The sequence below is a fragment of the Aotus nancymaae genome, unplaced genomic scaffold, assembly GCF_030222135.1.
Source record: "Aotus nancymaae isolate 86718 unplaced genomic scaffold, 86718_ANA_hifiasm-v0.15.2.pri h1tg000079l, whole genome shotgun sequence".
Lineage (NCBI taxonomy): Eukaryota > Metazoa > Chordata > Mammalia > Primates > Aotidae > Aotus > Aotus nancymaae.
The window spans coordinates 28,881,503-28,907,630 of record NW_026988494.1 but is presented as its reverse complement, the minus strand read 5'-3'; the positions used below and the strand labels follow the sequence as shown (position 1 = coordinate 28,907,630).

Genomic DNA, 26,128 nt, shown 5'->3' with positions numbered 1-26,128 from the left:
AGAGTTTTTTTTTCTAACAGACATCTGAATTCTTAAAGCTACTAACCTTCTTTGCATTGCTTTCTTCCTACTACATTCCTGGAAAACAATTTTTAATCTGACAAGTGGTGATACTTTATATGTTTTCAACAAATCAGTTGCAAATTGTTTGTTTTAATGGTTTTTCCTTCTCCAGGTAGGCTCTTTAGAAACTCTGGACAGATGAGGTCTTTATGCAGACTTCACCCTTTTCAGGACAGAAGTCCCTGCTCTGCCTCCTGCCTGTGCTTGAGCATTGCTAGTGACGGAAACGCACTGCTTATTGTTAGAGATGACCTTTGTGTGTGAGAGCAGATGTTCACAGACTGTCTGAAGAATGGATTGGGCCCTCCCCAGGAGGTTGCTGGATATGTGACTCTAGGATTAGCTAATTCAGTAGCTCAAGGATGACCCTGGAAGTCCAGGTTCCCTCCATCTTTTTGATCTACCGTCTTCAGAATGTCAGGGTGGTTCCCTTGGTGTGGATGCAAAATGCTTTCATTGTTTCTGGCCGTCATTTTGAGACATGACCATGTCCGGAGGAAGGAGAGGAGTTCTCTTCCTGTATCTCTCTTTAAGAAGGAGGAAACCTTGTCCATAAGCCCCCCAGCTTTCCCCATGTCTCCTTGACCAAACTTCATCATGTTGCCGTGCTGAAAGTTAACCCCAGGTCTCTATAACCTTTGCTTCCTCCAAGTTCACTTCTAGGCCATCCTATCTCTTGGGTGAGAGATAGGAATGCAGGTCTGTACCAGCAGGTGGCACCAGGAATGGTGTGAAAGGGAACCAACCAAGGGCTACTGCTAGAGAAAAACCAAGAAGGCCTGGAGCGGTGGCTCATACCTATAATCCCAGCACTTGTGAAAGGCCAAGGTGGGAGGATCGCTTGAGTCCAGAGGTTTGAGAATTCATCCTGAGCTGGAGGTCAGTGCCCTTCCCCGCGGTGGGGAAAATAATCAGGATCAGAGTCCTGTTAGCAAGGAAGAAGGGGAGGAGTGCACGTGGATGGTTACCAACAGTGGCAGCCAAGCAGGATCTTTGCTGGGACAGTGGTTGAATGCCTCCTCTAAGGGTAGACTTAGCGATATTTCAACACCCAAGTCTTATACTGTGGTGTTACAGGATTGGCAAGGAGGAAGAGGTGAGCTATAGAGAAGACTTGTAGAGTACACAAGATTTTAGATCCAGAAGCAGAGTAGAGTGAGGGCATGGCCGGGGAGAGAGTGCAGAGGGGAGTTCGGGGTTAATTGGTTCTATTTGTTCACATTTGAGCCCTGGAAGTAAAGGTAGAGTTCTGCGGGGCCCATCTCAACTTCCAGAGACCTTGGAGCCGCTCCTGGGAGATCGCTAAGAAGGCGGGACTGATCCCTGCGGGACAGGACTGGCTGGGTGACCTCTGACGCCTCTGTTCTGTTTCGAATATTTCTGGTGTTAAATCTTTTCAGAGGATGCTGGCAGCAGCCACACCACTGCCTCTATTAGCAGCAGAACAAGCTACTGTGCTTACTTTTCATTTGAAGTCTCCCCTTTCACTGGAGAGGCAGCGGGATCTAGAAAAGAGGTAGGATCAGAGTGGGACACTGGAGACTTGGGTTATGTCTCTCCCGCTGCTGGGGGTTCACTTTGTAGCTGAGGTAAGTCACTTAACCTCACCGCATCTTCCTAGTGTGTGCAACTTGACTTATTGTTATTGAGTGCTTTTTTTCTAGCTGACATTTTAGACTTGTCAGTCTCGGGTTGCCTTAATGTGGGCTGGCCAGGGTATAGTGTGTTTCTCCCATTAGGAATGACTTTCCAGTACTATGATGATAAAAATGACGAAGTGTGAGACTGATGAGCGTCTCCGTGTTGAAAACCCACCTCTGCCGATGGCTGCCATTCATGGATAACAGCGAATAGCTCCCACTGTGCGCCAGGCACATTCTCAGCCTGGGCTTTGGGCTGGGTCTCATGATCCTTAGACATCCAGGATGTCCTGTAGGTCAGGCCAAGTGCAAGCTCTGTGTTTGCCTGTAATGTGATTTTCTTTCTCAAGTAACTAATTTACATGTAAGCAACTGTTCAGGTGAGTTCGTGCATTAGCAAGAGTCTGGATCAGGATCATGAATTACACTTCTGTTTTTTTTAAAAATATATATATTTTCTTTTTTAAAAACACATTTGATTTCTGGTCCTGTTCTTCCATGAGGGAAAGTGGGCAGCTGGCAGGACCATGAGAGTGTCCTCTGGGGCACTCAGGCCCCCTGCCAAAGAGAAGACTTTGAGTCAGAAGCTTAGAGCTTAATTGAGTGATTCTCAAATTCTAGTGAGCACAAGAGTCATTTGGGAAGTTGGTGGAAATGCAGATTCCTGGGTCTCATCTGCAGACATTCTGACTCAGTGGGCTCTGGATGGGGTCTGGAGTCTGCATTCTCAGACTCCCTGAGTGATATGAGGTGAGGCATCTGCCAGCCCTTCCTCTGGCAGCAGTGGCTTCCAGCTGGGGTATGAGGAGGAGGGGGAGAGACTGGCAGAGCGAGAACCTTGCTGTCTCAGGGCCATGCTGATGGTCTGAAATTGGACTCTTCTGAGGAGAGGCCTGTGGGAGGCCTGCCTGATGCTGAGCAAGGCAGGGCAGAAGGGAAGCCTCATAGGAGACCGTCCTGTGGCAGGCATTCTTTCCTGGGCACCACAATGAATCATCTCTCGCTCTAGCGCCCTCCCCTTCCACCATTGCCCACTCCCCATTCTCCTGCCTCTGACCAAGATCACTTAGGGGATCGGTATGAGGATTAATGCAACCTGCGCACGCGCGCACACACACACACACACCCCTTTCACATCTGGCAAGCATGCACTTGGCACTCTCTGTGGGCCAGGTCCCTTGCAGGTGGCTGTGGGCTCCTTGAGAGCAGGAACCACACCCCACAGCATGCAGCATGCAGAGCAGGCACTCCAGGGACCCTGTGAATGAGAGCACGTGCTTCATCTGTTGCCACGGTTAAAGAGATGATGAGGCTCCCACCTAGCATGGGGGCCTCAGAGGTGGACCCGAGAGGGTGACAGGAGGAGGTCTGTGTGATGCCCACAGAGCTCTGTGCCAACGGCTTTTCGGCAACAAGAAGGGGAGGTAGCTCCTGGAAGGCCAGGGAGTGCTGCAAAGGAGACCCTGGAAGGAGGAGGCAGAGGAGGAAGCCAAGGGGACAAAGGAAGGCGGCAAAGGCTAGAGGAGGGGATGAGCTGGGGGCGGGAAACTGCAGGTGCACCTGGATGCAGGCGGAGGCAGGGCATTTACCCTGGAGATGGTGGCGTGCCTTGGGTGCTGTTCTTCAGCAGATACTTCCTTTCATAGGAGTAAGCCAGTGTTTTCACAGGAGCTGACCAATTGCAAATTTGTGAGGAAGACCATGGACAGTACAGCTCTCCCCCGCTGAGTGTGAGTGACCTTTCCGTTCCCTCCACGCTGGCAGAGTCCCACCTTCAACATAGGAAAACATAGAGAACCTTCTCTGAGCCTTGGGAAATAGCTAAAACATTACTGGCAAGTGCTTCTTTCTAGAAGGGAAAAAATAGCTCCCACACATTAAGTCTGAAAGCTGAAGTCTGGTAAGTTATCTCAAACAGACTTGGACTGAATAAGAAATACACCAGGCTGGTGGGTGGAGCTCTAAATTTACACCTTAATCTCATCATTAAGATCGGATAAGATGTTTCATTAGCGGTAGGTGCTATGTAAATATGAAGTGCTTTCTGAATAAATATTTTCTTTTTTTTTTAACGTCCAAAATTAGGAAATGCTCTATGGTAAATAGTGCAATTCTTAGACACAGGAGAGTTTTATTTTAAAATGACGGTATAAATCATATCTGAATTCTGGTAAGTGCTAAGTGATTCAGCCTTGAAGCAATATAGTAGCTTCTATTTGTGCCCTGGAAAGTCAAGCATGGCTGAAATCATATGTGGCAAATTGCTGAGAATTACTGGGAGCAGTGTACGCAGATGGCGTTCTGACCAGATTTCCAGCTCTCTTGGTTTGGTGAATATCAGTGGCTGAAGTCATAGCCCAATCAGGTCAGTAAGCACTGTTTATGGATGAACAAAACTGTGAGAATTCCGATCCGGAAAATACCCAGGCAGTCACACAGCGGAACTTAGTGTATCATTGTGGAAACTGAGGCTTAGAGCGAAGTATCCAAGGCTGTGTGGTTGTAGATGGGTCAGAGACAGGGCTGGAAGCCAGGACTTAGGGGTTCCCATTTAGGGTCCCTTTCTCTCCAGATTCCTATAGTTTTTAATGTTACTTATTCTAAAAATAATACAGTATCGAATGAGGTTTTTTTTTTTTAACAAAACAACAAACTTGTCATCTATCTCAATAACTTTATTCATTTCTGCATTTCCTTGCAAAAATTTAAAACACGTAGTTGTAATCATAGTGGGCATACAGTTCCATGTTCTCTTTCTTAATATATTCAGATCACTTCCTAATACGGTGATGTGCTTTTTCAGTTACTTTTACAGCAGCTTTCCAGAGCTCTTATTGATACCAAGCACTCCCTTCCTATTGAGCACTTAGATCGCTTTCAGATTTTTTTAATTTTATGAATAATTCTGAGATAAATACCTTTGTGCATTTGGCTTTCTCTTGATGAAATCATTCCTATCCTCTCTCCCCGCTGATGCATCCCCAGGCCCCCAAGGGGAAACCCAGCCCAGCACCGGTGAAGTTTCACATTCTGGAGATATAAAACTTGAAGCTGGGGAATAGCCCAAAGGGGAGGGTAATGAAAAGAAAGCCTGGTCCCACATAAGGATGCAGCCACCATCAAGTCCCAGGGGTGATGGTGTGAGGGCACAGTGGTGAAGTTCCCTGACAGGTGGCTCCCAACTGCCTTTTAGGCAGAGCGTGCCGAGAGCTTTCCCAGTAAGTGAGGGCAATCACAACATGGGCTGGTGCATGGGGAGGTAGGGAACAGGAGGCACTCCCTTTCCTTCCTCACTCCAATGAGGCACTCCCAGGGAGTCACTAAACTCCAAGTGGTGCGGCTGGGCGAATGTGTGAGTCATGTGTGTGGTGGATGATGCTCTGTGCAGAGGAACCCCATGGATTCTTTGAAGTTCTGGGCTCCTGCTGGCCACCGAGACGTGGGGAGGGGGGCTTGGAGAGTGACCTAGTTCTGCAGCAGCAGCTCTCGAGTTCCAGAAAAGACTCACAGGATCAGAGACCTCAGAGCAGGAGGATTCTAAAGCACACGGAGTTCTGCCTGCTGCCTGTGCAGAAAGGGCTGGGAGGTGAGGCAGGGAGGAGGCCCCACCCAGGGCTACCTGGCTGGCCGCAGCTATAAAGACGAGAAGTAAATACAGAAATAGAAATACTGAGGCCACTGCCTGGGACTCCGCTTTCCTGCTCTTGGGCTCGTCTTCAGTTCTGGAACCCTGGGTCGTCAGAGTTTCAACGTCACTCAGTCTCCTGCTCAGGAGAGTGTTCAAGGAGGCCCAAAGGCCCAGCTCAGTGCCCAGGCTCCGTCAAACCTGGGCTGTGTGCCAGTCAGGAAGTGAGGAGAGCCGGAGTCTAGAGGGATGAAGAGTGACTTTTGGGACTGCTGTTGGGACAGAGGACTCTTCTTTGACTTTCTCCCAGGTTGCAGGTTGAACTCCCCATTTTTTTGGCTCTGAGGTTTACCAGTGGTCTTAACTAAGCCCTTCCAACATCGACCAACTCTTGCTCCCACATTTGTATCAGGGTGCAAAGTGATTGCACATGGTATTGAGCCCCACACAGACTTTGGGAGATGTTCCAGACTCCTAGTTGTTAGTAGGATCGTACATAGTGGAGCTGGGCTTTGGAGATGCCCCCACAAGCAGGCGGGGACCACCTTTTCTATACACAGAGCAGAAATTGGCTTCTTGAATTTCCTCTGCCCAGGTCATGACTCCTCGGCTGACAGCGGCATATTCTGGCAATGGAAGGAGCTGAGTCTCTGTCTGCAAAGCCTGCGGTGCCCTGGTCTAACTGCTAGCTCCCCTCCAGCTGGACTGTTGGCCAGGCACTTCCTCAGGTCTTAGGTGAGAGGGTAGGCAGATAAGAGCATCTTCCAGTGGGAACAGAACCATGCACCACCCACTGCCTCTGGGGCTGGCTGGCATCCAGTCCCACCTCAAAGGGCAAGGACGATTTTCCTTTGTTGTCTTTGACACAGGCCAAGAGGCAGCAGCCCAGGTGATACCAGGGAAACAGTGGAAATTCCTTTGATTCCTCATGAACACTTGTGGAATAAGACCCTGATTGACCAGTGCACATTAAAGCCTTTCTTTCTCTCTTCACTGAACTGACAGGCTATTCTTGTTTACATCTCCTTTGATCGTAAGTTTCCCTTTCAACTTGATGATCAGAACTTGGGGTGAGGGCCTTGGGGAAAGGAGAAAGAATTCAGGCTGAGTGAATTTACTGCTGGGGACTTCTCCAGACCTGCTGGTGTGGGGATTTCCTGAGATGGAAGAGCCCCAGGAGAGGAAGCAAGGCAGATGCATTTAATTTCTCGATTAAAATGAATTAAATGTCCGCGTTTTGATGTGTGATCAAATCACATTTGAAATACACTGGGCCAAATATATTTGTGATGAACCGCTGTGCGGAGAATGGAAATCGTTTCAATAAAATTCTCATGCGTGCTAAGACCTTAATCAAGGGATAACCTATTTGACATTGGATAACAGATAACTGTGTAACTCTGCCCCTGCAGGAACCGATTCATTCCGTTTGAGTGATTAATGCATTAGGAAGCTGAGGTCAAGCTAAAGTAAAAGCCTACTTTCTGGATTTTCCTGGCACCTTCTAGTTTTCTGTGGAAGCTCTAGTTTTCAGAATGTGACTTAAATGCTTTTCTTAAGGATCCTGATGTTTCTCGGAATCTGGCTTTGGCAAAATCATGCTCTTTTGAGGTAGACTGCTTCTCACAGTCCCTACAACAGTTTGTTGCTGCTGCCTCAAGTTAACCGTTTCACCGTTTCACCGTTACTGATGGTTTTGCAGTGCAGGTCTTTGTCCCAAATAACTACAGACCCCTGACTTTTCTTCTTGCTTATTTGCCATTGATACATCCTGTGTATAATGTCATATGCTCTTCTTCTGTGATCCTCAGTTTTCACGCGTGTACAATGGAGGCGATAATAACTCTATTCTCCTCTCCAAAGAGGTTGGCAGCTTCAACCAGGTAAACGGTGCCCAGAGAGGCCTGCATAAGCCACAGAGAGGCCAGACCCAGCTTGTGTCTGGTATTCTTGCATTCTCTCTGGGGGTAGAGTCCTCCTGACTAGATTACTGCCTCTTTCGAGAAGGGGGCACCTGCCTGCTCCTCCAAATTATTTCCTAGCATAATCCAGTGCTCAACAAAGACTTCTTGGCCTACTGTCTGGACAGCAGTAGGCTGTGAAGGTGGCTTTGAAGACCACCTGGGGGGCCAGCCCAGACTGCCACTGTGATGATGAACTGGGGACAGACCCATAGCAGTGGCAAGTGTTGACTTTACATCTCCAAAGTTTTGATTGTTACAGTCTGCTGTTGAGAGAACAAGAAATAGATAAATAGTTAAATTGCTAAAATGAGCCCAATAATCAGGTCAGTGGAATTGCAAAAGATATCTCTTTTGACATGTACTGATCTCTTTTTTTTTTCTCCTTCTCCACCCTGTTTCTAAAGCCTGTCCTTTCTTATAAAGAGACACATCCCTGATTTGGCATAGGCTGTAGCTTGGACAAATTGTGTGAGAAGAGATCTCTTTGTGTTTGTGTGTTTGAAGCTCTCTGATTGTGGAGACTTAATGACTGGGAAGACCAGGGTTTTCTATTAAGGCAAAGGACCAAAAATCTGTGACATCTAAAAAAATTCAAGTGGGCATTCTTTTCTTGCTTTCTAAAGTGGGTCTCTGCAAAGAGGTTAGGGAATTGCTCACTCGAAAAATTGATCTCAGGCATGCACTCTTGTTTAGAGGTGTTTGGGGACCTTTTGTGATTTAAAAAAAATTATTATTACTATTTTTTGAGACAGAGTTTTGCTCTTGTTGCCCAGGTGGGAGTGTAATGGCACAATCTCTGCTCACTGCAACCTCCGCCTCCTGGATTCAAGTGATTCTCCTCCCTCAGCCTCCCAAGTAGCTGGGATTACAGGCATGTGCCACAACGCCCAGCTAATTTTGTGTTTTTAGCAGAGATGGGGTTTCTCCGTGTTGGTCAGGCTGGTCTCGAACTCCTGACCTCAGGTATCTGCCCACCTCAGCCTCCCTAAGTGCTGGGACTACAGGCGTGAACCACTGCGCCCAGCCCATTATTTTTCAATTTCACTTTACTTATTTATTTTTTGAGACAAGGTCTCACTCTGTTGCCCAGGTTGGAGTGCAGTGGTGCAGTCATGGCTTACTTGCAACCTCAAACTCCTGGGCTCATGTGATCCTCCGGCCTCAGCCTTCCCAGTGGCTGGGTCTGCAGGTGCATGCTACCATGCCCAGCTAATTTTTAAAAACTTTTTTGTAGAGATGAGATGGGGTCTCCTTATATTTCCCAGGCTGGTCTCAAACTCCTGGACTTAAGTAATCTTGCCACATTGGCCTCCCGAAGAATAAGAGGCATGAGCCACCGCGCCCAACCCCTTATTCGTTTTTTATTACAACAGTGTTACCTGGTCTTTCTAACACAATTCCAAGAAGGATATAAAGTAAAACCAACATTCTTTCTTCCTTGTCCTTTTTCCTGGTTCCAGTTCCTTCTTCCCCTTTCAGAGGCGACAGTTACTAGCAATTGATGCAGTGTAGACTTCCAGACGATCTTATATGGATGCTTCATCACACCCATACACAGATAGACAGATTTTATTTGACAAAAATGGGATAATAGTCACTATATTGTTCTGCAACTTGCTTTATTCATAGTGGACAGTTCTCAAGTCAGAAATAGAATTCTACTTCTTTATTTTAAAAAGCTGCACTTATTCTATTGTTCAGTATACTGTAATGCACCAAAATGTGTTCATTTATTCCCCAACTGATACACAGTTAGGTCATCTCTCCTTCCCTGCCTCTGACACACACACTTCCTCTTGCCATTGCAGGCAAGCCGGGAGATGCACACAGAGCTGTGCCCCCTGGTATCTCTTGCCCAGAGGCCACTTTGTCATGGAAGGAAGAAGGCGTTTCCTCCCTGGGAGCAGGTGGCTAGGAATCTGCACTGTGTCCTCCTGCGCAGCCTTCTGCCTAGGAGGGACGGAGTTCAGGCTGCAGAAGAGTTGGGGTTCTTACGGCCCTGCAGTGCCCTGTTCCTGCAGTCTTGCTCCCTTTTTCTCACCCCAGAGTGGTCCTGGTGTGATCCAGGGCCCCTTTCTCTTGGCCATTGGAAGTTGTGTTTGGCCATCAGCCTAAGTTGGCTGAAAATGACAACTCACGAGGGCAAGGCCTCTGGCCCCCCTTGGGCGCCCTGCTTGCCATGGGAGTGGATGTCCACTCTGCTCCCATAGTGCCGAGGCTGGAGGCCTGTGGCTGGATGGGTTGGCGTCACTGTTCTCTCTTGTTGTTCCACGCATACCTAGAATTCCCAAACGGGCTCTCAAGACCACTGCTAGCACCTTCCTGGACTGCTGCGGAGCCCAGCCTTCACCCTATCATGGGGTGGCCTCTATCGAGCACCCTCTCATCTTGAGACTCACAGGAAGGGAGTCACAACTCTCAGGTCCTGTCATAGCTGCCACTGTCACACCCCATTGCACTTCCTTCCCCAAATCCTCCCTTCCTTAGGACTCAGGGATTCACCAGTGACCTCAAGGTTACCGGTAGATGGGAAGAAGCCTTCCCTCCCTCACGTGGGGTCAGCAGGGCGTGGAATAGTGGGGAACACACAGGCAGAATGGCAGACGGCCCCTGGCTGTGGATCTCAGAATTTAAAAGCTGTGTGTTCTTGGACAAGCAGCAGGAGCTCTCTGGGCCTCATTTCTCTGTAAGACAACGTCCCTTAGACTCACGGTGCCGCTTGAAGTTGACAATGTCGATAAAGTCTCAGGGCACACAGTGAGAAATTCAGTAAGTGTCAGTTCTCCTTTCCCTCTGGAATTCCTTCCCCTACTTCATCCTTCCAAATGAAATCTTAAAAATAGGTCTGTCTTCCCAGTAGACTCCATGAAACTGAATAAATCCTAGAGTCAGGTACCGAGAGAGGCTGCAGAATATGTTTCCCCAGAGGGCTCTACCAGCGCCACTGTCTGAAGTGGTCTGGGGTCAGGCTCAAGGTCAGTCTTGAGGTCCTTCCACGGAGGGGCAGTGCTTGTCAGGTCTGCCCACCCCAAGCTCCCCTGCCCAGCAGGGCCAGCCCGGCAGCCAGTGCGGGTGGACACCGGGAGGCTGCTCCCAGGTTGAGCCTCTCTCCTGTGGGTCCCCTGGGTCCCTGCCCTGAGGAGCGAGCCAGAGTCCCCCTCTTACGACTGCAGCAGCAGGAGACTCCATTTGTGCTGACACAGATCGGAGCGGTTGCCATGGGGACCAGAATCTGTACCCAGATGCATTCTCGCAGCTGGGAAGACAGGATGGGACTCCTCTCCGGAGAGGCTGGAGGGTTCCCACTTAATAAGGGAGCTGGGGGTGTGGAACAGCCACAGGCGCCTTCCTTGGCTGTTCAGCAGCTTCAGCCAAAGGAGACCGAAGTGGGTTCAGGCATTGAGGGTCGCCTCCTCCTGGAGATTTACAGGACCCAGTCTGGTGCACAGTGAAGCATCAGGCCCTCGCCTGGCCCTGAGCCACCAGCTTCCTCCCACACTCTCCTCCTTGAGTGAGGTGCATGTAGAGAGGAACAGTTCACTGAGGGCCACAGTCTTGTACCAAAGCGCTTGAGACTCCATATAAGGGAGATGACTTCACAGAGCCCCTCAGTGTGCAGGTACTGGGAGCCCAGGACCCCCTGTGACCCTGCAGCCACTCCTAGGAGGGGCCATGAGTGTCCACACTTTCTGGATGGTGCTTGAAAAATCAAATGAGTCTTCCAAGGCCACACAGGGAAAGAGGCCATGCTGAGGCTTTGGACTGGCCCAAAGCCAGTGCAAGCTGCTGCCTGGGCTTCTCAGCAGCTGGACACAATGCTCTATGCTTTGGAGTTTTTCTTAGAGACAGGGTCTTGCTCTGTTGCCCAGGCTGGAGTGCAGTGGTGCGATCACAGCTCACGGTAGCCTCAAACTCCTGAGGCTCAAGTGATCCTCCTGCCTCAGCCTCTTGAGTAGCTGGGACTACAGGCATGTGTCACCATGCCCAGCTAATTTCAGTTTTTTTGTAGAGATGTGGTCTCACTGTGTTTCCTAGACTTGTCTCAAATACCTGGGCTCAAGCAATTCTCATGCCTCAGCCTCCAAAGTAAAGACCTGGACTTGTCCTTGAGATTTAAGTGGCAGTGGACATGGGACTGCCTGTCTTCTTTAGGCCCAGAGGTGGCCAGCCTGCGCCAAGGAGGCTGCTGTCACTGCCCGTGATGGCTGAGGCCCCGGGTCCTGCTGGATTCGGCTGGACCCTTTCTTACTGTCCCCTATGGCTTTCTTTGGGCCCTGCCCTGTGCCGGAGGCACTTTGCTGTCATTATTAGGTATTAGCATCCATTTATAGGTTAGAAAATTGATTGGAGAGATGACGGAGGCTGAGGTCACACAGTTCGCAAGACTCTCACCTGGTCCCTGGCCTGACTCCAGGCCGTATGTTCTTCTAGTGTCTCATGCCCCTCCACTGATGGGGTGAGGGTCAGGGTAGGACCTAGCAGGCAGGAAATGTGGATTCAAGTCACAATTGTAAAATATGGTAAAGTGTGCATAACGTAAAATCTACAATCCCAACCATCTTTAAGTGTATGGTTGAGTAGTGTTAGGGACATTTGCACTGTTGTGTAACCATCACCACCATCCGCCTCTGAACTTTCAAATGGTGTAAAACTAAAAATCCACACCCAATAAACAGCGCCTCCCTATCCCACTTTTCTCAGCCCCAGCAGCTCCCATTCTACTTTCCACCTCTATGACTCTGACTCCTCTAAGGAGCTCATATAGGAAGAGTCATATAGTATTTGTCATTTTGTGATGGGCTCATTTCTTTTAGCATAATGTCATCAAGGGTCGTCCATGTTGTAGTGTGTGCCAGAATTTCCTTCCTTTTTATGGCTGAATAATATTCCAGTGTATGGATGGACACGTTTAGTTTCTTCTTTCATGTGTCAAGTGATACCTGGGCTGCTTCCATCTTTTGGCTATTGAGAATCATGCTGCCGTGAACACAGAGTACAAATATCTCCTCAGGATCAAGCTACTTTTTTGGGGGATGGGGGACAGAGTCTCGCTCTGTCACCTAGGCTGGAGTGCAATGGTTTGATCTCAGCTCAGTGCAACCTCCGCCTCCCAGGTTCAAGAGATTCTCCTGTCTTAGCCTCAGGAGTAGCTGGGACTACAGCTATTTTTTTTGTATTTTTAGTAGAGGCAGGGTTTCCCCATGTTGGCCAGGCTGGTCTCGAACTCCTGACCTTGTGATCCACCCACCCCAGCCTCCCAAAGTGCTAGGATTACAGGTGTGAGCCAGCACACCCGGCCAAGTTACATTTTTGAATCAATAAATTGGGAACAATAGTGCCTACTCCATCATCTACCTCCCAGGATTGCTGTGAGAATCTAATTTTGAATGTGGCTGGAAGTGCTTTTTGCATAGCGTAGGGGTCATGATAGTCTTTCCCATCATCAACCTGGGCTGGGGAAGAATCAGCTTTTGCCAAGAGGAATCAAGCATCTACTGGGTGGTTCTGGGAACTCTTTCCTCAACCCCCAGCCCTGGAAGGGGCTTCACTGGCAGAAGAGAAACTGTCTTGGACATAGTACAGGGATTGCTCAGAGGGCAGAGTGAGCAAAGCCCAGGCTCTTTGTGGGTACCCCGTCTGCCTACTTCCTGAGTAGGACCAATCAAGGGGACTGGGCTCAGATTTCTCACCAGGGGACTGTAGCACCTTATAGACAACCGCCCTTTTTCTCCCAAGAGTTCAAGCCGTACCAGGGTTCCTATGCTCCCTACCCCAGACATGACGGGCTCCTTATGGGAGCCTCTGCAGGGCGGGGGCAGCATCATCTTCCCTGCCCACCTCCACCAGTGCCCCAGCCTCCAGGGAAGGTGCCACCAGCCAAGTCGTGTGGGCCATTCCGAGCCTTTCCTGTCCCCAGGCTCTGCCCTGAGTCCAGGGCTGGTCTTCTGCCCCACGGGGACACTACAGAGGTTTCTTCTGCCCTAGAGCAGCTTTCCCCAGGACTCTGCCACCCTGCTTCCCTCATCCTGGGTCTCGGTGCTGTTTTGCTCATCCTACTCCCAGAGCGCAGCTGCCCTCAGATGCTCCAGCATGAGAACTTTATTCAGCGGCAGTTCGTGATCTTCTCGTACAGGCCTGGTGTGCAGACTCTACTTTGGAACCCTGAAGCACCTGGGCCCACCCGACTGGTAGGACATTCCACTTCATCATCTCTCTTCCTGTCTCCCACCCTGGACTGTGTGCTTCCTGGGGCAGGGGTAGTGTCTCCAGTGCCTGGCTTTGCTCTGGTACATACCAAGTTCTCAGAGAATGTTTGTTGATGAGATGAAGGACTCTCCTACTGGACATGTGCTTGAGGGATGCACCTGTGATTCCATAATCACCTACATTTCTTTCTTTATCCCCACATCCTGCACAGTGTCTGGTGTCTGGCCTGTGCCCAGGGAATGATTGATTGAATAAATGAATGAAGCATGAGGCCAGAGCCTCCGTCAGCTCTGGGCAGGGCCGGGCAGTCCTGCAGGGTGGATCTTGTCAGCATCACTAACTCAACATTTACCATAGTGACCTGGCAGTGGCCATGGGACCATGTGGGGGCTCCTGAGACAGAGGAGACCCAAGGCTAGGAAACGGCACAGAACACAGAGGGAGCACGGCGTCTGCAATTCCTTGTGCCCTGGCTCCTTCCTTTCTGCTCCTGCTGGAGCAGACAGAGCAGCCCCGTCACTGGGGCCATGAGCCTCAGAGGTGGGACATTGAGAAATACTCAGATTCCCTGTTGCTCTAAGAATAGGCACAAAGCTGCTTCTTTGAAGCTGTTAGCTTTCTGCTCAAAACCCTTCAGCAACTAAAAGCCTCCACTTCCTAGTCTTCCGTGATGTCCCCCAAATCTGTCTCTATACTTTTTTGCTTTTTCCTATTCTCTTCTTCAAACCAGCTGAACAGACTGCTGGGTGTTCTCTGTGTGTCCGCCTCATTTCCTGGCAGCATTCTGGACTCCACCACCTGGACTCCGCCCACTGAGTGGGTAGGAGAGCCCTGGGTCACCTGTCTGGATCGAGCAGTCGGCCTCCAGGGCTTTCGCTTTATTCTGGAATGGGTGCCTCTCTGTCTGTTTGCTTCTCACTGGTCCCTCCGTCTGCCAAAGGCCAGCAGAACACGCTCCTTGGCAAGGCTTCCTACTTCTTAATCCATTTCACAACCTGTGTTTGAACTATGTGCAATGCAGGTATCAGAATGTAGTGACATCTTTTAATTCTCTGTTATTGATGAAAAGTTTTGGTCTGGAAAGGAAAACTGGCTTTGGGATTGATTTTCATCAATTTAATTCATCTTCAGTATTGATTGGTGCATATGTTACAGCAAAAGACTAAATCCGGGCTGTTTCAGATGAGCAGGGAATGTTATTACCAGAGTGTCCAGGTTTGGGGCATTGTCCCAGGACTATTGACACCTTAGGGCATGTCTCACTGTGCCGTGTATGCCAGTCCTTCATATACGGGTCTTCTCCAGGTGTGACTGAGGTCTTCACAGGCAGGATGCATCTCTGAAATCAGCTAACCTCCAAAGACCTGCTGCAGTTCCTAGCACGTAGGTGACCCTCAGCCAATGTTTGCTTAAGTGCGGTCTTCAGGGCTTGTTACAGCCCTTAATTATTGCGCATCAGGAGGGATCCCAATACTCAAAACATACAAGAACACATGTATTCCACAGGGACGCGGGAAAGGTGGCGACTTCAGACAAGCTAATGAATGATTGCCTTTCCCAGGAAAAGATAGACAGGACCCTAATTTTGGAATATGCTAATCACAGGGTCCTTTAGCATGTGGGGACAACTTTTTTTTTTTTTTTCCAGATGGAGTATTGCTCTTGTTGCCCAGGCTAGAATACAGTGGCACAATCTTGGCTCACAGCAACCTCCGCCTCCGAGGTTCAAGTGATTCTCCTGCCTCAGCCTCATGAGTAGCTGAGACTACAGGTGCCCACCACCACGCCAGCTAATTTTTTTATTTTTAGTAGAGACAGGGTTTCACCATGTTAGCCAGGCTCATCTTTAACTCCTGACTTCAAGTGATTCGCCCACTTTGGCCTCCCAAAATACTGGGATTATAGGTGTGAGCCGCCGCGCCTGGCTTAGCATGTGGGGGCAACTTTGGCAGGCAGCCTCAGGCACAGTTGAGACACTCTGGTCACAAATGTTCTGCCCTCTGACCACCAGTGTCCCCTCACCCGAACACATGTGTTGTTGCCTGGTAGGGGTGGCCCCCGCCTTGTCTACCCAGAGTTCCGGGGGCAGAGTCCCAGCTGGGCTGGGGGATGGAGTTCTCTTCCTTCTCTTTTCACTCAGTGTGAGACCTGGGGACTTACGGCTTCACCAGTATAAGATGCATGACCTTGGGCAAGTCTCATAACCTTCTGTAAGCCTGCACATCCGCTTGTGAAATGTAGATGCTGAGAGGAGCCCTGCTGTCTTTCCAACAGACCTCACCAAGACACGGGGTGGGCAGGGGGGTAGCCGAGAGGACGGTGTTGGCCGTACAGGTGGTTTCTCATCACTGATGTGGGTTGACTGGGTGTCAGAGGGTTAGTTAGAGATGCAGTCACCACGGACAGCTTGCTCCTCCAGGAAACAGTCAACCCCCACACTGCCTGTTGGACACATCATGTTAAAAACAGTTGGGTGTTTTCTCTGTATTTATCTTGACTGTGTGTTTTTATATTATTCTGGGTTTTAAGCTCTTTGAAGGTCTAAATATGATCTGATTTTCTTGGTGTAGTGCATGTATTCAGTGGACACTCATCAGGAAAGGAAGAGTGAATGTCCTGTTATGTGAACACAGAGGACATTCACGTGGATGACTGCCCAGTGGGGTGGGGGTGCTGGGCCGCCTTACATCGCCTTCGTGGGTCCCAGCCTGACCTTGGGCCCTGTATTCATTTGCTAAGACCCTCATAGCAAACATCAAAGACTGGGGGCACCGATGAATAGCAGACATTTACTGTCTCACAGTTCCCAAGAGCGCAAGTCCTAAGTCCAGGTACCAGCAGGGTTCTCGAAGCCTGTTTCCGTGGCTTGCAGACCCCTGCCTTCTCCCTGTGTCCTTATATAGTCATCCCTCTGTGAGTTTCCTAATCTCCTCTCCAAGAGAACACCAGTTGCATTGGATCACGACCTCATTTTACATCTTTAAGGCCCCATCTCCAAATACAGTCACATTCTGGGGTCCTGGGGGTAGGAATTCCACTCCGAATTCAGGGAGGACCAAATTCTGCCCACAACAGGCCTCATCCTCATCTTATTAATATTTCTTCAGTGGCCAGGCGCAGTGGCTCACACCTGTAATCCTAGCACTTTGGGAGGCCGAGGCAGGTGAATCAGCTGAGGTGGGGAGTTCGAGAGCAGCCTGGCCAATATGGTGAAACCCCGTATCTACTAAAAATACAAAAAAAAAAAAAAAAAAAAACTAGCTAGGTGTGGTGGCATATGCCTGGAATCCCAGCTACTCAGGAGGTTGATGCACAAGAATTGCTTGAACCCGGTGGGGTGGAGGTTGCAGTAAGCTGAGATCACAAAACAAGAGCGAAACTCCATCTCAAAAAAAAAAAAAAAAAAAATTTCTTCAGTAGCTCCAGGGCCCTAAATGCTGAGCTATGACCACACACCCGTGAGGAAGCTCTGTCTAGGCTCTGAGACCTCACACCATCTCACCGCTTTGCCCAGCTTTGAGAATGTGATATGAGTATCCATTAACAAACATTTGCTTTGTTCACGACCCTGTTGCAGTGAATGAGCTGAACTGGCCAGGAGGAGATGGCCAACCCTCTGTGCCACCTAAGCCGTGCCCCCTGTGTGCCAGTGACTATGTAGCTTCTTGGGATGGTGCCCCAACGATAGGTTGGTTGATTTGTTCATTCATTCCTTGATATTCTTACTTGCCATGTACTCTCGGTCTGGTGGGTTCAGCAGCAGGAATGAGGGGCAGTGGGCCGGAAGGCAAAAGGCTTCCATCTTGGTTTTTGATTTTTTAATAAGCTGGGCGATCTTGAGCGCATCACCTAATTATTGATTCATGATCTATAAATCAGGGAGCCCTTTCTACTCTGGCTCCTAGGTAAGGATTTTATGGAATCATGTGTATAAAAGTGTTTTGTGTATTAAACTGTAAAGTGCTATGTAAATGTGGGGAGTCAAGACATTCACATTTTTAATCCCATTGGACCTCCTGCTGTTTTGCCCATTGGGATGTACCAGTAAGTCACTGGCATGTATCAGGATGGGACCAGCCTGAAGACCTGAAGACCAGCTTTGGGGAGAGCATGCTCACTCATTACCTGGTTTTTTCTTTGTTTATTTTGCTTTGCCTTTTAACCACCACCTCCCCAACTGGCCCCTCTCTGATCTTCTTCCCCGACCCAAAAATAGGTCTTAACTCCTCAAAGTCTCTAGTTCTTGCCCGCATATGTGAAATCTAGCAATAACGTTTCTTTAGAGTCACTGAGGAAATATTTTTTTCAGTGAAGTGTACTGGTACAAACCCAGCCTCCATCTTTTACCTAAACCTCTCAGCAGGGACCGATGAGGCACAGATGAATAACGTCCATGTTCTACAAAAACGTAAACCAAGATGCAGAGCAAATACATGAGTGGTGACAGTCCTGGAGATCACGGGGACTGCAGACTAAGGACTCTTGTCCTCCAGCACTGTCCTGAGGGTCTGCTTTCTATTTCTCCATGTCCAGAACCATGTCCAGAACCCGGAAGCTGAAGCTGTGGGGCTGGGGGTAGGGAGAGTTCTGCGTAGTTCATGGCTCAACTTCAGACGATCCCTTTAGGAAACACTGCTTGGGAAACGCCTGCAGAAGGGTGGAAGTGAGAAACCAGCCTGGCCTCTATTAACTATTCCTTGGGTCAATATCAAGGCCCTTCGGAGAACATTATAATACCCAAGGTTGACTCAGATAGTTTTTCCCACGATGTGTTCCTAGAAGGTCCCATGTCACAAAGCGTAGCCTGCCAGTGAGTCTGGGCCACACTGCATGCTGCATCCTCTTCTTGGAAATCCACTTGCCCATGCGTGCACTGAAGGCTCTGGGAGGCTCTGCAGTACAGAAATCTTGACCCCTGAACTCTCTTGCACCTCTGTTCCCCTCTCGCCCTTTATTGTGTTTGCTTCTTGATGCTCTCCAGAGCCCTCTTCTGGAAATGTCAGTGGCTGATCCCTTCCCGGGAGTGAAAGCACTCCGGGGTGCTTTCTTTTATGCTTAGCTTGGGGGCAGGGGAAGATGGCACTTGGGGTTGGGGGTATGGCTTTTAGATGACCCATCATGAGGGTCATCAGAGGAAGTGAAGAAGGGAAGGAGATGGGGGTGCAGTCGTGTGAGCTGAAACCTGTGTGACCCTGAGGTCTGGCTGGCCAGGGAGGGCCTTGCAGGAGAGACATTGCAGGTGGAGTCAGGGGAGATGGAGAGAGCTGGATCCTCTGGTGGGAGACGGCCACAGGGGCTGCTTCTGCTTCAGACTCAGAAAGAAGCCCAGGGCTCCTGGGAGACTGAGGGCCGGAGCGGGTCCCTCCAAATGTAGATTTTTTTTTTTTTTTTTTTTTTTGTCGTATTATTAGAGAGTAGAACCTGCTTGCCTCATCAAAGACAGTGAGGCGGCTGGGCGCGGTGGCTCACGCCTGTAATCCCAGCACTTTGGGAGGCTGAGGTGGGTGAATCACAAGGTCAAGAGATCGAGGCCATCCTGCTCAACAAGGTGAAACCCCGTCTCTACTAAAAATACAAAAATTAGCTGGGCATGGTGGCGCACGCCTGTAGTCCCAGCTACTCGGGAGGCTGAGGCAGGAGAATTGCTTGAACCCAGGAGGTGGAGGTTGTAGTGAGCCGAGATCGCGCCATTGCACTCCAGCCTGGGTAACAAGAGCGAAACTCCGTCTCAAAAAAAAAGACAATGAGGCCTCTACGCTTTGTCCCATTAAGGAGGACCCTAGGGCGCCATGTTTCTGTGCTGAGCTGCCCCACTTGGTGGCAGCGATTGTGGTGTTGCTCTCAGCTCTGCTGAAGGAGCACGACTTGGGGAAGGGAAAACATGGAAGTTCTGGTAATTGCTCTTGTAAGTTAGCCATGACCGGGACCCGAGGGCGGGCTGGCCATGGAGCAGTGGGAGAACCGCCCCATTGGAAAGGAGCAGCCTGGGGAGGGGCAGATGGTAGAACATAGGTACAGGAGTGGACTCGGATAAGGGAGGAGATTCTGCCTGGTGGGCCTTTCTGAAGGAAGAAATCGGTTATAACCAGGGTGGCCAGCACCACAGGGATCCAGGGCAAATGATCATGCTTTTTACCAGCACATGGATAGGTGTGGGGGGTGGGGGGTGGATAGTTTGTGCTTCTTGCCAGCACATGGATGTGGTGGGGGGAAGCAGGGGGGTGTGATGAGGGGACAGGGCCCGCACTGGCCAGGGGTGGGCTGTTTGCTGGTGGGAGCCCACGTGTGTGTCACACCATCAGTGTCCAGCTGGCTGGGTTGGCAGCAGCCCCTGTAGGAGCACATGTCCCTGGGAAGCCTCTCTCTGGGGAAAGGCAGGGTGGGCAGGCTGTGTGCAGAGGAGAAGCCCACGCTGCCCATGTCCACACAGCTCTGTGGGCACCAGTACCTGTGAGATGCCATTCCAGGCTGCCTGAAGCAGCCAGCTGTCTACAGAAGAGAGAAGGAGAAGAGAGCATGGTGCAGGCAGGGAGCAGGCAGGGAACAGAAGGGATTTTAGTAAATGGCAGGGCAAAGGGGGCAAGAGAAAAACTGGGAAATGACTCAAGAAGTGTCAGGATCCCAAGCATCCGTGTCAGGACACTCATGGCATTTGGGCAGGACAGTCCTTCATGGAGGGGACTGTTTCCCATCAAGAGATGTTCAGCCTGCCCAGCCCCCACCTGCCGTATGCCAGGGATGCCCTTACTCAGTCAGCAGGATGACGATAGCTGCCCCCAGCCTGCCTCTGGAGGAGGTGGTTACAAAGGCCCCCTTTTCTCCAGTGTTCTGAGATGATGGAGCTGGAAGGGCCCCTGCCAGGGGGTGAGGACAGCCACTGGGCACCCAGCCTCCAACTCTAGGGCCACAAAGAGCAGATGGGGTGGGAGAGGCTGTCGAAGGTGCATTTTTCTTAAATCAACAAACCACTATTGAGTCAGGTGCTGAGGCCGGCCCTGGAGACAGGAGGAAAAGTGAAATGTGACCCCAAACCCCAGGGAGCCCAGAATCCAGCAGAGGAGGTGGACAAGCAACAGGAACCACCCCACATTTACTCACAACACAGACTGACGAGGGCACCCTGCCGCCGCATTAGCCAGTGAGCATGGGTGCGGCTGCAGTCGTGAGGAGACCCCCAGGCTCAGCAGTGCCACCCCAGAGCAGTCCTGTGCTCCAGCTGGCAGATGGGGCAGAAAGTGTGGAGAGGAGAGGCACATCTGCCTCTGAAACGCCTGCCTTGGAAGTGGCCGAGACTCCTGTCCCGTTCTCTGGACCTGTCGTGTGGCCACATGCAGCTTCAGGGAGTCTGGGGCGGGGCCCCGGAAAGAAGAGGAAATTGCCTGTGGGTACCCACCAGCCATCTGTCCCTCCCCCACTCAGCTGGTAACAGGAAGAGAAACGGCACTGGGGTGGATTTTTCACCTGGGGAATCGTTACCTTTCAGGAAATGTCTGTTTTCACTTGGCCCATGTGTAAGATAATGTTCCGCTGTCTGAGATAGTTAATAACCACCAAAATATTGTACAGATTTAGAATCCTAGAACATCACGGCTCAAAAAGACCTCAGGCATGGTCCAGTTCAACCCTTTTGATGTCCAAAGAGGACTCTGATGGTCAGAAGAGAGGTGCCTGGGTGGAGATCACCCAGGTGGGGGTCTCTGCCCAGGCCGCCAGCATGGCTGCTCCTGGTGTCCGGGAGGCAAGGGAATCCACAGAGCAGCAAGCTCAAGCCAAATGTGCAGGTTTATTTTAGGACCTCAAGCTGCTGCCCCAGGCTCTCGCCCTTGCCCCTGCTGGGAGAGTCAGAGCCTCCTCCTCCTCCTCGGCCAGGATGACTCAGATGCCCGCGTCAGACATTTTCCCCTCCCTGCTAGCCTGGGTGACGTCTCTCTGAAACTGTCTGCTCCCTCAGCCACAGCTTATGGGCAAGATGAAGCAATGTCACACAGCCTTGTCCCCCACAGTCATCCTGGTCCGGGGTCTTGTCCCTGCCTCCTTACAGCACCACCCTCATGAAGCTTACATGTGCACCTGCACAGCCCCGTCTCGCACTACTGCAGTGGGACTGAGCCCTTGTGGGGAGGTGACAATGGCCCACATATCCCTCAGTGTTGTGGGGAGTGGGAGTGTGGGTTCTGGGACCACTGTGTGTGAACACCTGCAGCTCAGGTGGGCCTCTCGAGCGTTCCCCCAGGCTACTGCAGATGGGGAGCGTGAGGTCTGGTTTTTGCAGACCTGGATGCACGTCCTGGGTGAGCTGCTTGAGCCTCAGCTGCCTCATCTGGAAAATGGTCACCATGATTGTAATGTCTCAAAGGACAGCGTATGAGAAAGTGATTTGTAAACTCTAAAGTGCTGTTCACATGCTTTGGAGGAAAGGCTTTTCCCAGGACTGGCCTCGTTAGCTGGTCAAGCAGAGTGTGGGATTGGGGATGATGTGAGCTGGGTCCCAGGAGGAGCCAGGAGTTGGAGGGAAGAGGTCCTTATGACCACACTTGGAATGGCATGGTCTCGTTTGCTAACTTGGAGTCAGCCTGGGCAGGTGCTGTCTCTGTCAGGTAAATGTGGAAACCAAGGCCCAGAGAGGTTAAGCCATGTCCACAGAGGTGCAGAGCCTACCAGGAGGCAGAACCACAACTAGAATAGAGCAGCTCTGTCATTGGACAGTCCAGGACTTGGTGGCTTATGTCCAAAATCAAGAACAGACTAAGTGTTTCAACAGGGACAGAAATTTCAGTGCATTACTGAAGATGCCATAGAAATGGTGGGATGCAGAAAAACTGAGCAGACAGAAATGGAGGCTAAAAATAGTCTGTTTCAAACAGGCAGAGACCAGTCCAGTTTGAGAGGAGAGAGGGGGTCACAAGGCTGTCCAGGACTCTGGGATGTGCCTGCCTTGGGCAGAGGTGAGGCGCAGCAGGGCTGTCGAGACAAGAAGGGCTGCTCATTGCTAAAGGACCCACGGGTGCGGCTCCCTGGAAGGAAAACAGAAGCAGCAGAAAACGCCCAAGTCAGGGTGCATTTGGGGGACAACAAAGAAGGCAGGACTTCCAGATGGCAGAGACTTCAGAGAATACAGAGCCCCCTCTTCCCCAGCCCGTTTGCCATTTTATAGCTGGAGAAACTGAGGCTTGAAGAGGGACTTACTCAGGCATTGTGGCCCACATCCATCGCTTAGCCCTGCCGTGTTGCCAGGTGCATGGGGCATCTGCGATGTGCTCGGTTGCTAGGGAAGCTATACCACTGCCTATTTGAGGACAGCGGCTGTGTAGTAGGAGGCAGGAGCCAGCCCTGGGCTCCGCGGAGGACGTTCCAGCTGTCAGGCTGAGTTATCAGGAAAGGCTCCACGGAAGAGATGAAACTTTAGCTGGACTTGGAGGGAAAGATGGAATTCAGGTGGAAAGCGAGGAAGGAGGAAGTTGTTCACAGCCAGGAAGGAATACAAACATTCTTGAGGCTGTTAGTCCCGCAAGGTAGGGATTTCCCAGGATAACAAAACTTATTAAGTAAAAATGCAAGTAGAATGAAAGAAAAAAAATAAGAAGGTGACACTGCAGTTGGAGTGGCTGCTTTGAGGCCTGTCGTGGCCACGGTACCTAAATGCCTGGGAAACGTTGCATCCAAGGATAAAGTCATGTCCTCAGTGCAGGCAGAGAGTTGAGTCATATGATGAAGCCACTGCATGGTGGAGTTGGCCAAAGATTTTGAAGATTACATGATAGAAACCCTGAAGAGTTTTTGTAAAAAGTAAGGGAACTGACAGGACCCATAAGACAACTTCCTTTCGTAGTTATGAAGTGATTATCTTGTAACTGTGGTTAGAAAAAAAATTCAGCTCTATCATCTTCTTGTGTTTCGCTCTTTGCCATGGGTGCTGGGAAGCTCACAGCTAAATTCTGTACTCAATTGTGTTCCTTCCCATGAGTCTAGGCTTTTAAAATAAAGTTAGAATTAGTCTTCCTTCCACACGTATATCCCATTTAGCATGTCTTGTCTTTATTTTCACAAAAATGATTTTTTAAAAATTTTATGCTGCGTCACATCCTTTTAGCAAAGGCAGGATGGAAAGAAATATTTTTAAAGTAGTTCGAAGACTTTCTGCAAGAGTAACAAAGCAGGTACAGGATGCTTTCTTGTTTTTATCATTGAGTTCTTTGTCACTTCTTCTGTTTCCTTTTTTGCTTTGTTTTTAACTCTGTTTGCACTTAGCTCAGGATTCAATTTTGCACTCAGCGACAATAAGTGTCCTTAACCTAGGATACGTAGATTCATGGACCTTGCCATTTGCTACAGTGGCTCATATTTTTTTACGTTGTAAGTTACTTTTATCATTTGTGTGCCTTCTGTTGTGAATGCTCCCAGTTCTTTTTGGAAGTAGAAGAATTCTAAGAATTATAAATGCCTGAGGAAGAAGGGAATGAAGACTAGAGCGTGCAAGTATTTGAAATGTCTAAGGAAACTTGCTAGAAGTTGATTTATATTTGCTATGGCAGAAAATGAAAAGTTTAATGAGGGAAAAGTTGAGAACAAATCAGTGACAATGCTTGCAGTAGACTTTTGACTAAGCACTTTCTGTCTATAAATTACTCTGCTTCCTTTCTTTTAAGATGTTGGGGACTTTCTTCCCTCTTAGCATGATAACAGATTAGGAACTATGTGATCACATGGTGGGCCACAACCACAAGGGATAGGGGAGTCAGGATGTAACAGAGAGTTAAACAGTTTTAGTTTGTTATTCACAAAGCTCTAATTAACCAAGACAGAGATGGACAAGAATGGAAAGGAAAGCTTTAGCCCTTGTTTCCCAGCTGAAAGATTAATGGGGAGGCAGTGTGTCTCGGAAAATAAGTGGGGTTGTGGTTGGAGCACTGGGAAGGGAGGAAATGCATGAAAGATGAAGGAAACCATGTATTGGAAAAGAAACAGGGAACAGGGCAGAGCAGAGCGAGACTGGAGGATGCAGGCAGGCAATGTGGGGAAGTGATGCATGAAAGAGATCGAACCCAAATGCAGTAGAAAGGGAAGGATTGATGGATGTGGATATAAAAGAGAACTTCAGAAGGTTGCATGAAATAGAGGCAGAACAAGGCGCTCTGTAAGCTTTTTGTCACACCCAATTGCAAGTTCAGAAGATTAAGGGAAATTATTATCTTCAGGAAAAAGTTCAAAGAGAAAGATAGGCATTCACTCAATCTCTAATTGAAAATAATCTGGGGCCATCAGTTAAACCCCAGTGTCAAGTGGCCACTTTGGGGGAGACTTGATTATGGTAAGTGGAGAGTATCTGTAGCCAGGTGCAAGTTGCAGGTGGAAAAGGGAATGGGGGGATTCCAAAAAATTTTGCCAAGCCAAGCATACTAGTAATTCTCAGAACTCCTTATCTTCGTTCCTGGCATCGGCCCCTCCCCATATATTAAAATTTAACCCTTACCGTACCTCCCCTACCCAAGCCTGGCTTGCCAGCCATGTTATGCATATAAGTGCCCATGCTGGGCTAGTGCTGGGTGCTGTAATAGGTCAGTGCCATAACATAATCTCAGTGGCATAATAGGATTTTTTTTTTTTTTTTTTTGAGACAAGGTCTTGCTCTGTCACCCGAGGAGGAATGCAGAGGCGAGATCATAGCTCAGTGCAGCCTCCAACTCCTGGATGCAAGTGATCCTCCCACCTCAGCCTCCCCAGTAGCTAGGACTACAGGTTCACACCACCACATCTGGCTAATTTTATTTTGTGGGTTTTTTTTTTTTTACTTTTTGTTCTTTCTTTGCATTTTTTTTAGGTTTGATTTATTTTTCTTTATTAGTCCTATCCCTCTGAAGACCAGCTAATCTTATTTTATGTTACTTTATTTATTTTTAAGTGGTAGTCTCACTTATGCTGCCCAGGCTGGTTTTGAACTCCTGGCCTCAAGTGGTTTTCCCGCTTTGGTCTCCTATAGCACTAAGATTACAGCCATGAGCCACTGCGCCCAGCCTTAATAGGATTTAAGTTTATTTCTTGTTCATATAGGAGTCCAAATGCCAAATTGTGGGTGGCATTCCATATGAGGATTCAGGAACCTAGGCTACTCCATCTTCTATCTCCAGGGGTGCTGGAGTCTTTCACTTCTAGCCAGTGCACCAGGCAAAGGAATAGAGAATTGCCTGTGGGAGAATTTCAGTACTAGGTCTGGAAGGGACACCCACTTCCACTCACCTCCCATTGGCTAGAACTCAGGCGCATGGCCAGGGTTATTGCCACAGAGGCTGAGAGGTGGGGTTAGCTCTGTGCCCAGGGAGAAGAGGGAACAGTTTCTTTAAGTACGTAGCTGTTATGTCAAAAAAGAGTGTGTTCCATAAAATAGATGAAACTCCAACTAAAAACCAGATCACATTAAAGGGTAATTATGTTTACTCTTGTGGGATTCTTTGCTTTTAAAGGATCTAGATAAATTGTTTTAACTAGAAACTCTCCCCTGTTAGTGCATTTAATCAGCCAATCAGCCCTCATTTTGCCGGGGTCTTTGCTGGACCAGACATGTAGAGGCGAGATGGTGTTAATGAAATGCCTCCTGACCTCATGGAGCTGGAAGTATTGGTGTGTGTGCATTT

The 26,128-nt window shown here is 49.4% G+C and overlaps 1 protein-coding gene and 1 long non-coding RNA gene across 2 annotated transcripts in view; both read left to right on the top strand.

Moving 5' to 3' along the window:
* The window catches only part of XKR6 (XK related 6), a 280,544-nt gene that overhangs the window by 102,320 nt on the left and 152,096 nt on the right, over positions 1 to 26,128 (top strand). The gene's annotated exons all lie outside the window — the stretch shown is intronic.
* On the top strand, positions 21,100 to 25,930 carry LOC110567504 (uncharacterized). Its single transcript, XR_002477906.2, has 2 exons — positions 21,100 to 21,707; positions 25,548 to 25,930. It is a non-coding gene; the product is annotated as an uncharacterized LOC110567504 (long non-coding RNA).